Source organism: Dermacentor silvarum, chromosome 4 (genome assembly GCF_013339745.2).
Source record: "Dermacentor silvarum isolate Dsil-2018 chromosome 4, BIME_Dsil_1.4, whole genome shotgun sequence".
Taxonomy (NCBI): Eukaryota; Metazoa; Arthropoda; class Arachnida; order Ixodida; family Ixodidae; genus Dermacentor; species Dermacentor silvarum.
In genome coordinates this window covers 216266597-216284507 of record NC_051157.2, presented here as the reverse complement: position 1 = coordinate 216284507, position 17911 = coordinate 216266597, and the positions used below count along the sequence as shown (strand labels likewise).

General features: G+C 47.6%; 1 long non-coding RNA gene across 1 annotated transcript; it reads left to right on the top strand.

The window, feature by feature from the left end:
• Positions 1-426: 426 nt before the first annotated feature.
• Positions 427-17355, top strand: LOC125944934 (uncharacterized). Its single transcript, XR_007466625.1, has 4 exons — positions 427-612; positions 1261-1338; positions 12916-12969; positions 17326-17355. It is a non-coding gene; the product is annotated as an uncharacterized LOC125944934 (long non-coding RNA).
• Positions 17356-17911: the final 556 nt, after the last annotated feature.

Sequence of the window (17911 nt, the reverse complement as noted above, 5' to 3'; positions counted from 1 at the left end):
ATCATGCCACTCTACATGACGCGGTGGGAAAAATGAATGAACGCCAACAATCGTGTTCATTGACTACGTATACAAAACACACAAACGATTGATGTCAAATTAATAATTACTGTCATGAGTTGGGATGTCATTTTAAGAATGGTTAAGCCTAATGCAGTTCTCAACATTTCTTATCATTAAGCTTATGTACAACTGTACAACTTTGTGCCTTCCACCCATGGAGGAAGGAAAAAAACTTGAAAAAAAAAGGTTTTTTTCCTTCCTCCATGCTTCCACCCACTACTGTTGTACGGCATTGCTTTAGTAGTATTTTTCTTTTCTGTTTTGGTTTGGTTTGGGTGGTGCAGTGGTCCGGTCGAAGTCGCATGCCAGTTCGCATCCATAGAGTCCACGGTCATAGCCACAGCTGTCATCTAAGCGAGAACGACAGCGTTGCACTGTGTTAAGCTCGAGATACTTGTATTCGTTGAATATGAAGTGGACATGACCACTGCGGTTGTCAGGCACACCGCAGTGCAAAACTTTAACCCAGAGAATGTCGTGGATTTCGATCCAATTATCCTCTACGACATGTGGTGGAACGGCGATGCGACAGAGTGCTGCACATGGCTGGTAAGTTCCACTCATTCGTTAATAAGCACACCTTAAATGTTTATACGACTAACATTTCGAACGACTTAATCTTCACCCGCATGTGCTTTGTCCCGCTCATTGTGCAGTAAGCAAATGGCCGGCGCAATCTCGTAGCGTGACTTTGGGGTTTAGGCCTGGCTGCTCGAGACGTATCTCTGCTTTGATTAGAGTCTCGGGCAGTCTGCGACTTGTCTGGAAGGGTCGGCGTTATGAAATGGGGAGGGGGTGCAGCACGCACTGCCGCGGGCGCTCAAGGTAACACTGCTTCGCAGGAGGAGCCATCAGCGCAAATGTGTGATTTTGGCAGTTATCAGCAGAATTTTGGTTTTGGACACATAATTTTGGGCGTAAATGTTCATTGGCTCCATATTTAGTCTGATGGAATGACATATGCCACATGAGAACATGTATACTGCATGAACGGGTATCTGTCGTGTAGTGGGCGTGGGAGCCACGCTTGCAAATGCTTTGCATTCATGAAAGGATGAAACGAGAGTAATGCCAGGGGGAGACCAGAGGAACTGATATTCTGGCCTGATTTTTATTATGACACTTGAATGTTTATCACCTAACATTGCCGCCTGTCGGCAGTGTCAGCTTTGTAATGCTTTGTTAAATGCAATGCAGAAACTGAAGAAATGGCGCTGCACACGTCGAAAAGGTTCAGAAAGCTGTCCTTAGAAAAGGGCAAGAAGAGCACCAAAGGTATGGCAACTGAAAGTTGACAAGATTTTAGATTTATATGTTGTTACTGATTTGTGTCATGTGGCTGTGCTTTATATATAAAAAATGGCGCTACATACTAGCATTTTTTACCCAAGCCCAAACCGCATGCGAGCGATTTTGTGCGCGACGGCGACGAGCGACGGCTTCGAGCGACGGAACAAGCCGTCGCGCAAACTGATCGCTCGTTCTTGTCGCTTGATCGCTCGGTTCTGGAAATCTATAATTCGTCGCCTGGAGCGACTAGCCAATAGCGCGAAGCCAGAACAGGATGTACATCAGTCAAGTACAAGCGATTGTCGCACGGAACAAGTGAATGACTCAATTTTGATACGCACAAAGATAAGAACCTAGTGCAAGACCTTAAGACATATTTATGGTGCTCTTTACAGTAAAACACATCAAGTTAAACTAATAGAGCATGCGTCACACCAGTTACGGCGCGTATTTGCTGCCCTCATACCAGCAACAACAGGGAGACAGCGCTCAAAGTCATCGCTCAAAGTCATCGCTCGCGTGTGGTACGACTTGTAGGCGACGAGCGAACGCGACAGCCATCTCCGTCACGTCACTTGTCGCTGTCGCGCGCAAGATCGCGTGCATGCGGTTTATACTTAAGGCTTGTTGAAGGCCTTACAAGAGCATTGCATCTCTTTGCAAAGGAAGTGAACTCTGCAGTGGACACAATGTAGTGCATATTTGTGCACGAAGACATTTGTGTGTGGCTTTCTATGACTTCAAATTGCAATTCCATGTCTGTGTTCATCTAATTGTGTAATTTTTACAGGAATTATAACTGCCATGACCTCTATGGCACCTTTCTCACAGGAGCATGGTAAGAGTACATTTTTTGTGCAGCACTCTTCAGTTTCAAACACCAATTTTTTCTAGTTGAGCAGTACTTCACACTCACCGATATTCGTCCATGCTCAGCAGTGCTTACTCACTGCCACTACCTTACAAAGGGACCTTTTTCCACTAAGCGACCCCTCTAGCGGCCGCCACTTCAACTAAATTTGACGGGCAAGACACACACGCTCCCGCCGCTTCTCGCCTCTACGCAAAGCATCGTAGCGTTTGACCAAGCAGTCTCTTGCGACGGCTGTCCCTGCTTTTATTGCGATAGCAATTATATGGACACTTCAACCGGATTTCAGCCGTCGTCGTCGCCGTCGCCGTCACCGTGAGGTTCCCTATAGATAAAATCTTCGCCGCGTGTCGTATGCCCGAGCGGAAGCGTGCGGGGACGCGCGCTATCACGGAGAGCGAACGCACTCAATCTCCCACGCGCAAGCAAGGAAGCAGGAAGCCAGCGCCGGAGGGAGCGGGGGGGGGGGGGGGGGGCGCACTTCCACTCTGCCAACAACCGCGCTCGTCGCTCGCTCGCACCGTCTCTTATCTCCACACGGCTCTGACCTTCATGCGCCGTGCATTCGCCGCTCAGTTTCCGTTGAAGCGATAGACCGCACGTACCTTCGCCGCTGCGGCGTATCCGCTTGCTGCCAGAGTTTTGACGGTCGTTGTCTGCAGTCATTCAGTGTGATCTATTCATGTTTGTTTGTGCGCGCTCCCACCACGCTTCTTCATTCAGTTAGTAATAGTCGGGCCACATTTTCCAACGCACGCTACACATGCAATGCTGCCCGGATCGGCAGTGCAGCACTACAGGTGTGTCCCTTCGCACGCGCTGCCCACGGGAAGCGCTTCTCATCAACACCACCGTTTCACACGCGCCTTCTCGTGGTCATCGAGTCTCTCTTCATGTCGGTCTACTTACGCCGCAGCACACCTGCTTACTTAATCATCTCATGTTTACTACAATTCATATTGCTACCAAAGCCGCTCACCTTACTTCGTATGACATTGCTGTGTTGCTATCGCATTCACTGCTTCGCCCTTAGGGCGAAACTGTGACAATTTTTTTCGTTCTGTCGCTTGTGTTGCTGAAGTAGCTTCTCATTTGTCCTGCTCTAGCGCGCGTGTATTTGCTCAGATGTAGAAATAACACATTTTACATTTACTGACGCAATGGCAGCATGCCAGTAGCGCACCCAGGATCTCTGCCAGGGGGGGGGGGGTTGACAGTTTGCCAATGCCATCTAAACAGCACTAATTTCCATTTCTTCACGGTAAATTGTAAAAAAAAATGCGCTTTTTGCGAGTGTGCAAGCGATTGCGCGTCTTACATCTTAGTTGCAGCACTCAAATGCGTAAGGGAAGAAAAGGGGTTAAACAAAATGGGGGGGGGGGGTTAAGTGGGCCTCAAGGGGGGGTTACAACCCCCGAATCCCCCCCGTCGGTGCGCCACTGCAGCATGCTGATGCAATGTGCAGGCCATTTGTAACCAAGATTTGAGAGATCCGCCGGCTTTTGTTCTTCCGCAGCTTGGTCAGTACTTTTACTCAACTGGCGAAGGCATGTGTGAGCGTCAAACGCGCCGCGGCAGGACTTTCTTCAAGATAAACTCGACCGTCGTTTTGAGTGGCTCGATTTGAAGGAGGCGGTCAACAGACGCATGCACGTACTATCGGCCAAGAAAGTAAACGGACCACGGCACCGGTGGCCAGAGCAGCTGCCTGGCCACAACGGGGCGCTGCTGTCTCGCTTAGCTCCGCGCGCTTGGGTCGAGAGTGCCGTGAGTGGCGTTAAGCTTCTCCCTCACTCTCGCGCTGTGTCCTGTCACGCTTGATAAAATGCCTATAGTCGGATACAACTTTAGAAGACAGCGGCATTTGTCCCTCAAAGGCGGATGGACACGAGCCGGCACCAATAGGCGCGCACTTTAGGTGACGTCATGAGCCGGACGGCCGGTGTCCCCGCCGACGGAGAACATGCCTAACATGGCCGCCCTCGCTTCGAACTGGGCCGAGTCGCGTCAGCTCTGTGCGTCTCCCTTCGTCAGAGTGAATTCGAATTGTTTGTGGTGGTCTGTCATGCCGGAAATATTATTGTGAGCTTACGATGCACAATTTGTGCCGCGTGCGTTTGTTCTGAGCCTTGAGCCGGCGAAGAAAGATTGCAGCGAACATCGGTGGCGCTGCCCTGCGCTTCGTGTGGAAACAAGATCCCGCGGCGGCATACCGCTGCAAACAAACATCGTACGTGTTTGTTCCGTGGTGTTTTGTTTTGCTCCTAAGTGAAGTTACGACGAGGAGAGTTCGCCAAAGTCTGGTACCTACTGTGAGCGGCGGGTGTGTTTGTGTACTGTGCCCCTGCGTTTCTCGTCGGACGTGGTGAAGTGATGGAGCAAAACCATTATCAGGATAAATGAGAAGCGTGCGCGGATGAAACCAACCTGCGAGTTTCTAAACAGAAAAGATTTGTGAAAGCAACCTCCAACGCAAAGATTCGTTGCTGCCAGCTCAGCGTGCAAACGACCGATCGTTGGCAGCAGTGTGATAAGATAGCCGAGCGTCTAGCGGCGTCGTTCGAGTGTTGTGTAGCACCGTCGATTGATTGCTTTCCACCAATGCTAACAATCAGTGACTAACACGCGCAGCTTGAGTGAATGCCATTGGATTGTTAACGGTCAGGCGTTTGGAAGCAGTGTTTGTTTCCTTAATGTCAGCCTGAATGCTAATTTAAAATTATGACTGATACACTGGTGCCGTTGCAAGGGAGCTTGGCATGAATTCGCGTCGCTGTGTGGCTTAGAACTCTTCGCTCACTGCACGCGCCAGCTGTAGAAAGCCTGCTGTGACACAATCGCGCATAAGTTGTGCTGTCAGCGCTCGACTTGCTTTCCGACAACACAGCTTTGCGATTTGTCGTGATATGTCGCTACTAAAAAATTCCCATGACAGTGAAGGCAACAGAGCCAATATGTACATTAAAAAGAAGTACGACAAAGTAGGCACAGCTGCTTGTGAACTGACTCCTAATAGTTCTACTCGTGTCTGCGTTAAATGTGTGTGCGTGTTTTCTTGTGTGTTTGTGTATATTTGTTATTTTGCCCTTTTTTGTATTTTAGATCTTAGTTTTCGCGTTTGTGTTCATGTGTGTGAATATGTGAGTTCTTCCGTGCGTGTATGTATTTGTTCCTATTTCTATCCTTTTATTTTTGCATTTGTTCTTGTAAGCATGCTGCAGCCACGACTTTCGACAATTCCATTAACTCGTCTCATTCAAAGCACCAAGTCCTGTGAATAGCCGGGCTGGTCTCTTTGATGTCATTAAAGCTATTCTCTCTTGTCTACCTTGCCTCCTCAGTCTGCCACCTTGCTTTGTTTTCTCCTACTATTCTGACCTTGCTTCTTGTGCTGTTGCTGCAACGTGATTAATCAACTTGCACCAAAGAAAGTTCTATCAGCTGTTACAACAGAAACATTGACAGATACAAAATGTTAAAAGCATCACGTGGCTTCCACAGTTACTTCGTCTCTTTCCCCTGTTAATGTGTTTATGCATCAGTGCATACGGTAGCTTACCAGAAGTGCACATGAAAAGGTGCCATATTGTGAAACAGCACCTTGCTATGTTGTTGCATTTAGTCTTTATAAACAGATGGTTTTGCTGCCCGTCACATGTAGTGGTACACATATATAACATTGTGCAGTGTGGTATCATTTCCTGTCATGACGCTTTCATTATTACAAATGCAGTTTTCTAGTGAATGGAGTCCAGCGAAGCAGTGCTGTGAGAGCTTTTGCAACTTTCACCATTTATTCCCCAATATCACTGTTTGAATCTGTCCGTCACTTTGCCTACGGCTTGTAATGAACAAAGTGACTCACTAAAACACGTTCAACTTTTTTCCGGTACGTAAATATGACAAAAAAATGCTAGCAAAGTTATTCACATTAATAATTGTGGTTGCATTCGCATTACTTGCTCGAGTCAGATTAATAAATTGAAAATTGGCTATGACAACACTTCAATTTTCAGTGCAGACTGCTAACGGAGCCATAAAGCGTGCTCAGACTAATTTCACTATGGGGTGCGTCAAACTCGACGGTGGCTGCCTGAATGAGCAGTTTGGGCCTCTCTAAGCAAATGATGTTTATATATTTGTTCTCTTAATCGCCTTACTTGTGTGAGCCAGATAACAAAATAAACAATGCAACCACATGAATGTGCTTTGGCATTCAAGCTGCTGACAGTGGCAGTGTGGTGTTGTCTGCTGCTATTTCACCACCACTCGCTATGGCATGACTGCGATTTCCAGTGCAGACTGCTAACATAACCATAAAGCGTGCTCTGACTTCTGCTATTTCACTATGAGGCACGTCAAACTCGACGGTGGCTGCCTGAATGAGCATTTGGGCCTCTCTAAGCTAATGATGTTTTATATTTGTTCTCTTAATCGCATTACTTGTGTGAGCCAGATAACAAAATAAACAATGCAACCACATGAATGTGCTTTGGCATTCAAGCTGCTGACAGTGTCAGTGTGGTGTTGTCTGCTGCTATTTCACCACCACTTGCTATGACATGACTGCGATTTACAGTGCAGACTGCTAACAGAACCATAAAGCGTGCTCTGCATTACTTGTGTGAGCCAGATAACAAAATAAACAATGCAACCAGATGAATGTGCTTTGGCATTCAAGCTGCTGACAGTGTCAGTTTCGTGTTGTCTGCTGCTATTTCACCACCACTCGCTATGGCATGACTGCGATTTCTAGTGCAGACTGCTAACATAACCATAAAGCGTGCTCTGACTACTGCTATTTCACTATGGGGCACGTCAAACTCGACGGTGGCTGCCTGAATGAGCATTTTGGGCCTCTCTAAGCTAATGATGTTTTGTATTTGTTCTCTTAATCGCATTACTTGTGTGAGCCAGATAACAAAATAAACAATGCAACCACATGAATGGCTGCCCGAATGAGCATTTTGAGCCCGCCAACGATAATCAGGGTTAACAATAGTGTTTCAATTCAGATATGCCAGCATTTAAATGTGTTTCTATGCCACTTCTTAAATCGAGCACAATGTGTGCAGGACGTTGCTTATCAGAATTGAGCTTCTATTATAAGCAATATGCCATAAATGGAACTGCTTATTTATTTGAGAGGTCACGGAATGGATGGTTGGCTGTTGCGAACCCACCGGCAAAATTTTGGTAGCCCTAATAAGGGCTGTTCTTTTGTTAATAAGAAGCGTTTATGCTTCGTCGAGTGACTCAATGCCAGACAGCTCGCAGTCGGAGTCGCTTTCTTCAGTGTCATCTTCACCCAGCTGGATGATGATGGGTTGAATGTGCTCACTCCCAGACGTGTCAAGTCTGAACTTTGCCTCCAAGTCCATCACATGCTGAATGCTCTTCCTCCAGTCTTCCGCCGTTACCTGCTTGATTTTCTCCCTCAAGATGACGTCGACCGTGGACAGCTTGAAGTCTCTGTTATCCGCAGCGATGCCATTTTTGACCTTGGCCCACACAAGCTCAATGGGATTAAATTCGCAGTGGTACGGCGGGAGCCTGAGTACAATGCAACCGGCCTTTACAGCTGTGTTGTCTACGATGTAGCTCAGAGAGCGTGACTTTACAGATGCCACCAGCTCAAGCAGCTGCTTCTTTATCATCCTTTCACCGTAGGTGATGTTCTTGCTTGTGAGCCACTCCTGTATCTTTTCCTTCTTCCAGGCTGTCGTCGGCAATTTCTCTTCTCGCCGGCTATGGTAAGGTGCATTGTCTAAAACAATGACGCTACCAGCTGGCAACTTCTGCAGAACGTCATTGAACCAGCCCTCAAAGCTATTGCCGTCCATTTCCTCGTGGTAGTCGCCTGTCTTTTGACCTCGGAATATATCTAAGCAGCCGTCGCCGAAACCATCCTCGCTGCCGATGTGCGTCACGATCAGGCGCTGACCTTTCCCAGAAGGTTGTTTTAGACCCGTCGTCAGGCCATTTGCTCGAGCGAACAGGCGTCCGCGCTTCTGCACCACGGTGTCTGTCCACACGATCGACCGAGTGTGTCCTGCCGTCACCCATGTCTCGTCCAGGTAGAAGATCTTTCGGCCTTCCGCCCGGTAGCGCTCCACGTCACGGAGGTAGCGATTCCGCCAATCGGTGATGTCATCCCGGTCGATAAGCAGCGAGTTGCGGCTTCTCTTTTCGTGCTTGAAGCCGATCTCGGCAAGCAGGCGACGCACAGTACACCGCTTTAGTGATGGTAGTTCCATACGCTCCGAGAACTCGGTAGTTACCTTCTCGACCGTCGGTATCTCGTTGCGGCGAAAGAAATCGTGCACACATGATCTCAGCGCGCACAACGTGAAGCTGTCAAACTTCGCGCTGCGTCTCCTCTTCTCCGCATTGCGTGGGCGCTTTCGCGAGGGCGTCGTCAGTTTGCCACCCGAAAAATGCGAAGCTTTAACTTCCTGCCTCACCCTGAACACAGTCCTTTCGCTTACACCAAGCATGTCGGCGACAAACTTGCTCGTGTCCTCCACGCTGCGTTCAGGCTGCCTGTTACGCCAAAACGTGTAGCAGTGGAAGATCATGTTGCGTGAATCGCTGTTAAGGATGTGGCCGCTCTTGTTCTTGCCGAGGCTCCTTGGTGGTGTGGTCATCGAGGCGACACAAGGCTCGTTCGGCAACAAAGGATCGCGTTCCGATGTCACCTCGCTGGGCTCCATGGCGGAAAACTGGCACGGAATGCCGCGCGCGATCGTTCGCGAACTCACGAGATCGCAGGTTCGCAACCGCGAAAAAAAAAGAAAAAAATATTAATTAAAAATAAGCCCAACACATTAAAAAAATAAGGTTGTGCAAACACACAAAAAGTATATATGAATCTTATGCAATTAAGCCAGCGACTGCTACGCCCGGTGCCGTCGATCTTGCTCTGTAGCAGACGACGCACAGCGTTGTAGAAGGCACGGAGTTATTTTTCTCTCGCGATCCGGCAAGTGCGGTAGCATTTCCATCATGAGAGTTTTACCAAACCACTCGTCAAGATACACAAATCTTATTTATACCGACAAATACGTGTTTTAGAAGCAGTCACATTTTTTTGAGTGGGACTATTTCTTTAGTCGCGGAGGAATTGGCTGCTGCGCTTCGGTCAACTGGGCGGGGCCTCCTCCTGTCTTCTAAAGTTGTACCCGACTATAGTGCGTCGTATGGTTGCTTTGCAGCTGGCGGTCGCGATGAAAGGGACCGTGCATAGCCGGTATTAAACACATGGCGCTGTCGCGCGCAGTAGCCGACGGCCGCAGGGAATCAAACCCCGGCGCTGTGAAAGAACAAAGACCGGCTCTGTTATTTTTTTTCTTGTTTTTTTTTTTTGCCTATATTGACCTAACCTTCCATACTAGTGTATGTCGCCTACGTCCCTTGCTGCTCGAGTTTACGCAACATTGCGTAAGGCGCCGCAGCGGTGGCTGACGCGCGCTTTTTCGCGCCTGCGGGATAAAGGCACGTTCCCGTTAGCGGCGCAGTGACTTGCCGTGCACCATTTGGTGTTCTCAGACTGACGTGCGCGGGTAGTTGTGCTCGCGCCCGTCAAGGTTTCCTTGCCGTGCAGAGAATGGATGCAAGATCCATTTTTGCGACGTTCTCCGGCTGCCGCAAACCAACGCAGGAATGGTGGCCGTAACTAGGTCGGCTTGCCCCCGGCTTGCCTCCCGCGGCGACGGCGCCGTCCGCTTTTCGTTCCGTGGCTTTCTCCGTGCGCGCTCGCTACAACGTTAAGGAGATTCCAATAGGGAGATTACAGGAAACTGTACGCGATTACAGGTTTCTCTACGACAAGACGAAGCCAGAATACAAGGACACGGAATTTAAAACCAGCAGATGGGGACGTGCTGACGACTAAGAGATGCGTTCAAAATCTTGCCGTCCCAACTTCGTGCAGCGACGCCAGATAGTGTCACGTGTTTTGCGCACCAGCGAAGCTTGACGTGCACCTTGAACACCTCCCTGCGGCCGTCGGCTACTGCGAGACAGCGACATGGGTTGAATACCGGCTATGCGCGTTCCCCTTCATCGCGACCGCCAGCAGCAGAGCAACCGGACGACGCACTATACATTTTATCAAGCGTGACAAGATGCCGTGCGAGAGCGAGGGAGAAGCTTAACGTCACCCACGGCACTTTCGACCCAAGCGCGCGGAGCTAAACCCCCTATATTTATAAAAGTAGCGCCATCCACTTCCCTCCTCCTCCGTTCCACTATCGCGCTCGGCGCGACCAGCGCGATCGAGGCGCGATATCGACAGTGGCGCCGCCTGCGTCGGGCCTGCCGTGGCAGACGACAGCTAACGCGCTACCAGAGGAAATCCGAGGAAAACTTCGATCGCGCCCTGCGGAGACGTTTTTGAGGCGCGATTTTGCTTCGTCAGTCAGTAACTGGTCTTAATAATGCCGTTTTGGAAGTAGCAACGCGACGATGCGAGACGGCGCAAATATCAAGTGTGCAGCAAGCGTTTGCGCACGCCGGATGGTAAACAAAAAAAGCCTTTTGCCCTCACCTTGTCGGTTGCGGCAACTTAAGGCGCAGCAGCATGCCATCACAACGAAGTTCTTGTCCCTAACACGTTTGATCCCTTTGTGCGTACAGCACTTTCGTCGCACAGGCCCGAGAATGGCAGTCGGAGCGCGCTGGAAAGAAAAAAAATATACAAAAGCGCGACGCGAACTTCCACGTGACACGGATTGGCCTTGGGGGAGCGGAGGAGGCTGGGGCGACAGGAGGCGGCTAAGAGAGGGCGAGGAGGAAGCGCCGGGGTGAGCGCGGTGGCGGCAAGATCTAAGAATGGCGCTACTTTTATAAATATAGGGCGTTTTACGCGGAGCGAGACAGCAGCGCCCCGTTGTGGCCAGGCAGCCGCTCCGGCCACCGGTGCCGTGGTCCGTTTACTTTCTTGGCCGATAGTACGTACGTGCTTGCCCTGAAGAGCGGGCATGCAAGCAGCTCATCATGATGAACAAACATCATGCAAAACTTTTGCACACATACTGCGAGTGTACTGCAGGGCAAGTGTTGTTTTATCGAGATATGTATCGTACATGCCATGGTACTGGGGACTAAGAGTAAGTGGACGCAACACAGTACGGGGGGGGGGGGGGGGGGTTTAGCAGAATGTAAGTGGACGCAACATGTTGTTTTGTCAGGTGCGTAAAGCTTCATTTGCCTGCAAAAAGTAAGACTCGCGAGTTTTGTAAAATGCGGCACCACGGGTGTGTCACTTTGGCCTCGCACGATGCATTCTGGTCGGCTGTGTGGCGAGATTCTTCTTTTCGTTTGGCCCCATGTAACCTACAGCTATTTCCGCCTGCATGCGGTAGCACGTTCTTAAGCCAATGGTAAAATCCGCGCGGTATACATACCCGTAGATTAAAACATCGCCGTGACTTCCGAGTCGGTCGTAAGGCGAGAAGTGCAATAATCACAGCGCTAGCATCATGCTGTTACCAGAACGCAGGCTTACCTCACTCAGCAAGAATTGAGTGATAACTCACTGATAACATGGGGTATTCATTTTTTGAAAATTTGACCGTTCGCTCCACTCCAGTACAATGTTCACCATTCCACGCCGGTTTGTGCAATCGACGGTACAGAAAGCGCATGCATGAGATTTGTCGCAAACGCTGCGCCTATCGCCCGAGCGTTAGTTCACAGAGTCTTTTTCATTGACAAAAGTGCTTGCAGTATTTCCCACGAACAGCTAAGTGTTTCCTTTAACCAATATTCTTGCGCAGAACACGAGAAAAATTATTGATCAGCAACTCAAGCTCAGGAAATTGCCGTGGATCATGCAAGGGTTCACGCACTCACTTCGCACACCTGCCCTGCGATAATGGCGGCGCGGCATGGAATGCAGCTGGGGCATGCGCATGCGCATAGGTGAATTGGATAAGGTCCATTCATTTGAGCCTATAGGCACTCATCATCATAGATTTGCAACCGTTTGCACTTTTTCACATTTGCTCTTATGATGTCACTGACGCCTACTCATGCTAACATTGATTCATGCCCGGTCATGTCAGAAATTTCACGACATCGAAGCGGGTTGTATATTTCACTTTTTTTTCTTGACCAAATAGATATGGTGGGCACGCCATTCAAAAGCATGCAACTGAATTTTGTTTTTAACACAACGTAACAGTTTACCAGAAAAAGCTAACTGGTAAAGGTGACATTTTCATGCGGAGTGCTTTTTCTCAAATTTGAAATTACCTGTGAAGCAACATAAACGGAACATGGACACGTAACTATTATAATATAGTATATACACGCACAAAGGACAATTCACAAATTATTCTAAAACTATTCGGTTCGATTCGCTCTGGCGCTATTCGATTCTTTGGGTAACAGCGCAAAACTGACGACCACAAGAAGGGAGACATGTACACACAAGCGCTGTACACACAAGCGCTGACACACAGCGCTTGTACGTATGTGTCTTCCTTCTTGTGGTTGTCTGTTTTCCGCTGTTACCCGAAGTTCCAAGATGCACCAATTCGCCCAAAAAGAAGCATTGATGCTATTCTATTCGTATGGTTCGTATGGTCGTATGGTTCCCTTTTTAAGAGAAAAAAATGACTTCTAAAAATTTGAGAAATGCTACATTTTACAATATTGTAAAACCGATTTCACCTTTCATTTTTCAGTGCCTGAAGATGGCTTATGTAGCCGTATGAAAAGCATGATGCCGAAAGACTTTTGTAGGAAAATGTTTTGTTTCACCTTAATTGTAGTTAGGGGTGTGCTAATATTCGCAACTTTCAAATAATTAATCGAATCAAATAGTCACTATTCGTAAATGCGAATATTTTATTAATGCTTTTCAAGTATATTGACACGTATACATGTTTATCTTTCACCGGTGGCCACTTTCCACCGGCTAACAAGTGTAAAACGTTATCGCTCGGCGCAGGACGCGCCTGCATCGGAAGTTTCTCGAACGTTATCGATGCTTCTATCCTTCGTCGGTGGTCACCGACGCTCATGTAATCTGATTGTATGAGCGACGCGAATTGTCTAGAACTTTCTGGAAGACACGCGGGCATCAGGGATTAATCTGGAACCTTCGATGACTCAGGTATAAAAGCTCACGCGTTTCGCCGACGATCAGATTTTCGACGACCGCCGACTGTGTTCGCCGCTTTCGTTGTGCTTTGAGTGTAGCTTGCTTTTGTGGGCACAGGTTCGCCCAATAAAGAATCAGTTTCGTCATACACAGTTTTACGGCTGTTTCCTTCAGCGTCACTACTACGTGGCAATATCAAAACGTCAGCTATGCCCAAATTGGAGCAAAAGTATGGTCAATTCTCACCCCCGCGGGCATAGTATAGGCAAAGCATAAGAACTTGCATAGTAGAACAGGCTAAGCCGCTTAGGTAGCCATACTTTACAGGCTATACAGTGATGATTTGCACTCTGCAGAGTCCTGTGCATGTGAAGATAATGCTCCATTTCTGCATTTAATAAACGCTTCATAATAACTTTAAAAATACTAGAATGTGAACGCCGTTTTACATTAATGTGATAACGACTGTTCAATTCACAAATTATTCTAAAACTATTCGGTTCGATTCGCTCTGGCGCTATTCGATTCTTTGGGTAACAGCGCAAAACTGACGACCACAAGAAGGGAGACATGTACACACAAGCGCTGTACACACAAGCGCTGACACACAGCGCTTGTACGTATGTGTCTTCCTTCTTGTGGTTGTCTGTTTTCCGCTGTTACCCGAAGTTCCAAGATGCACCAATTCGCCCAAAAAGAAGCATTGATGCTATTCTATTCGTATTCGACTTGGTGTCAAAAGTCACTGTTTGCACACGCCCAATGTGTGGTCCGTGTGATGTTTCTCATTACACTCCATGCGATGCTTCACACATAACTGACAGTACAATGCCGCGGTGCTTTCCTGTGTGGTGAGAGCGCTAAGTCGTGGCAGGATGTCATGCTTACAGTCGGGCTATTAATGTTACGGGTACTTAGCCAGTTGAAGCTGTTGAATCTGCGAGTAGAATGTGAGCCCAGCAAGAATATAAGAGGGTGGTGAGGGTTCAAAGTGGTGAAGTGTCCCTCTGACAAAATGTGCCCTTTCAGATCTGAGCCAGTTTGGCATAGTACATTTGCGTCTGGACAAGCTGATATTGCAACTTTGACCGCTCAAAGCATGCGCGATTCCATAGAAAGAACTCTGACATCAATATAAACACTGCCTTGCACGTAGTGGTTTAGAAGTTGCATCATATTTTCTGCTCAGCAGGATCAAGACCTCTGTTTGAAATATTTAATGCTGTTTTGAGAACAAACAGTACTTGTGCCACATGCTGAATCCAGATATCTTAAGTGTGCAGTACATCCAAATACAATGTGCACCCAGTAACAATACATTATAGAGAATGCATGACCCTATCTGCAGCTAACATAATGGATTGCCTTGCTGATGGCCCACGTGCCATATTCAGTCCATAACTGAGAGAGCTCAGACACTATATCGCCAGTTCTGCGCATGCTGTTGTGTGCAGTGCAGTGAAGACAGTGCAGAGCAGTCATAACTTTTTTGGCTTAAGACAAATTATTCCAGAAAAGGAATCGATTTTATAACTTAAATTTTTAGCGAATGCGCCTATTTTTCAAACTGCAGAACAAATTCAAAGAGACACTAATTAAATGGTTCAATTCATAATTCTATGCGAAAAACTTATTTTTGACAATTTTATCTTGGATCATATTTTGCCTTTTAGTAGAAAATTTATAGGCACGGAGTAAACTTTTCTTGTGGAGATCTTTTTGAAATGCAGTTCACACTCTTGACTATTCATAAAATTTATAGTCAAGCACCATTTCGGGTATGCCTGGCATTGAACAACTCGGAAACATTTTGATCACGCATCCTTAGGCTTTGCAGTCAGTGCATGACACAGTTGCAGCATGTGCCTGGTGTCCTGCACCTTACCTTTGGAAAAACCTCACACTATGATATTATAGATTATTTTATAAACAGGGTTGTGCAAAGCAAAGCCACAGTGTTCCTTGATTTGTGTTACATGTAGTGGTTCTGTTTGGCTGCTTGTATGGCAGTTCAAACATTCTACTTAGATTGTTTTTTCACAGTCATTGCCTTTGCTGATTGCTACTCATACAGTCAAACCTCGTTAATACGTAGTCGGCCGTGAATGGTGTTTAGGTATGCACTAAATGATGTACGAATTAGCAGCCAGTGTCACTTCAGCTGGAAACTTACTACTTACCGGCCGGAAAAGAACTACGTGGGGATGCTCTCAAACATACACTCTCGGACAGGCTTTATTTTTCGGTAGGCAGCAAGAAATTGGTTATCTTCACTTGCCACCCGTCGTGGTTGCTCAGTTAGCTAAGGCGTTGCGCTGCTGAGCACGAGGTTGCGGTATCGAATCCCGGCCACGGCAGCCGGATTTTGATGGAGGCGAAATGCAAAAATGCCCGTGTGCTTGCGTTGTAGTGCTCGTTAAAGAACCCCAGGTGGTCAAAATTAATGCGGAGCCCTCCACTACGGTGTACCTCATAATCGGAACTGGTTTTGGCACGTAAAACCCCAGAAATATCTTCACTTGCCGCGATGACGGCATCTTTCAAACAGAACACTACGACAACAGCACGACCGCAAGCACACTGGCGGAATGAAGAAAAAAAATGTCATTTTCACCCGATAGGCGAAGCATCGATTGCGATTTCAAATTAGTAGACAACTATATGAACTAAGGATAGTAGTTTTATCGGTCATATAAAGTTTTAAACAATCGCTTACCGACTAAGTTAACAAGCACGGTTTAAAGCGTGCAAAGTTAACTATGAACACATCTCTCTCGATGACCGTGGAAACTCGGATGTCCCAACGCTGGAATGACGAGGTGCAGCAAGAGCAGCCAGTGAATTGACCATCGTGCCGTCATTACAAACTAAAGGTTGAAAGCACAGCGCACATGAAGCTACCAGCACTAGTTGCACTTTATTCACATTGCAGATCGCTTTGAAAACGAAGCCCGCGTGGACGCGCGCTTTCTCTACGTTGCAGATTGCTTTCAAGATAGGCGACCGCGCCGCCGCCGCCGCTAAACACCCCCCACTTTCTCGCCTTCTCTGCTGTGCCTCACGCGCATCAGAAGCATGCTTCTGCCCCGCCTTTCTCCCTCATGCGCGTGAGATTGGATTGAGCCACAAACGTCGGCTGACCCTTGCAAGCTTTCACTCGCACATACAGCGTATGGCACGCGGCGACGATGTTAGCGTGTTTTGACTTTATACGAAACCTTAAAGCGAGGACCACGGCAGAAATGGAGCGTCCATAAGATTGCTATCGCAACAAAATGTGCTTCTGCGCGATTACTACTTGAATTGGATTGGATTCGGCGGCGACAGCGAGTTCACACCTCCTACCGGCAGCTTTTTTTTGCGTTACCAGAAGCCACTCTCGAAGGCCATGCTCATGTGCGCATTCGGCAACAGCTGTAGGAGCAGGAAATGCGTCATAGTGGCTTTGTTTTAAGGTCCTAATCGCTGGCGGCTGTCGTCCGGGTGTCGCAACTCGAGAATCGAACATCTCCGCACATGAAATTTTGCCGAATTTGTGCCTGTGCGTGTAGAACTAGAAAGAAAATAGTATGCAAGAACCATTTGATGGCAAATGAGTGACTACGGCTTAAGCGGTCAGGCATGGGGTTCAATGGGGGCTGGGTGGGGGAATCTTCGCGACTACATTTAAACTGCAATTACACATTAAGCGGGTACGTATTAGCGAGGTTTGACTGTACCCGAGTCCTTTGAGTGTAGGCAGAAATAATTACCGATGTATTATGGCAGCGTGATTGTACAGGTCATGTTTGCAAGGTACCAACCAGTGTGTGGTATGTCCCACACAATGTTCCTGACAGACATTTCTGGTTTATATACCCCGGCAATGTGTAATGGTTACATTATGCTCTTTCGATAGCATGGGACTCCTATCTTGCTTTTGAAGTCTTAAATCCTTACCTTTTATGGGACCTGACAATTCAAGGGAAAAGTTGTACATTTTCTTTTGTAGCTGACATGGACATATTCACTGGAGAGGCCATTGATGTTGTCATCGGATCCTCAACAGATGACGGAAAGGTAACTTTAAAAGTCATAGAACTGTTTTTTAAGGATTGATTTTACATTTACGCGCTGAAAGGGCTCATACATTGCAGAGTGGGGAAAGAAACTGAGTTATGTCCCTTTTGTTTTTCCTTTGTGGATGTAAGTAGCTGTGGATGTAAGTAGCATAAGGGAGATCCACGAACTAGATTTATGGCCGAGTACCATATTTATTCAAATCTAGGCCGGTCTCACTCCTAAGCCAGCACCTGAACTTCTGAAGCCGTTGAAAAAAGTGCTTTTCTTGAATGTAAGCTGGACAAGTTACGGCAACAGACACGAAATGCAAACAGCATTTATTAGTCACGACCCGTCCCAGCCCATGCAGTGTTGTCGTTGCTGCTAGCCTTGTCGCTTACCTTCTTATCATTGTCAGCATAAAAGAGCAGACAATTTTTGGTGCCATTTAGTGCACTTTAGATGCTGCACTCCTTGAAAGCATGCAATCAAGCTTCCTGGTGTGTCCCATGCTGCAGTGACCCAGCTCGCCGCTT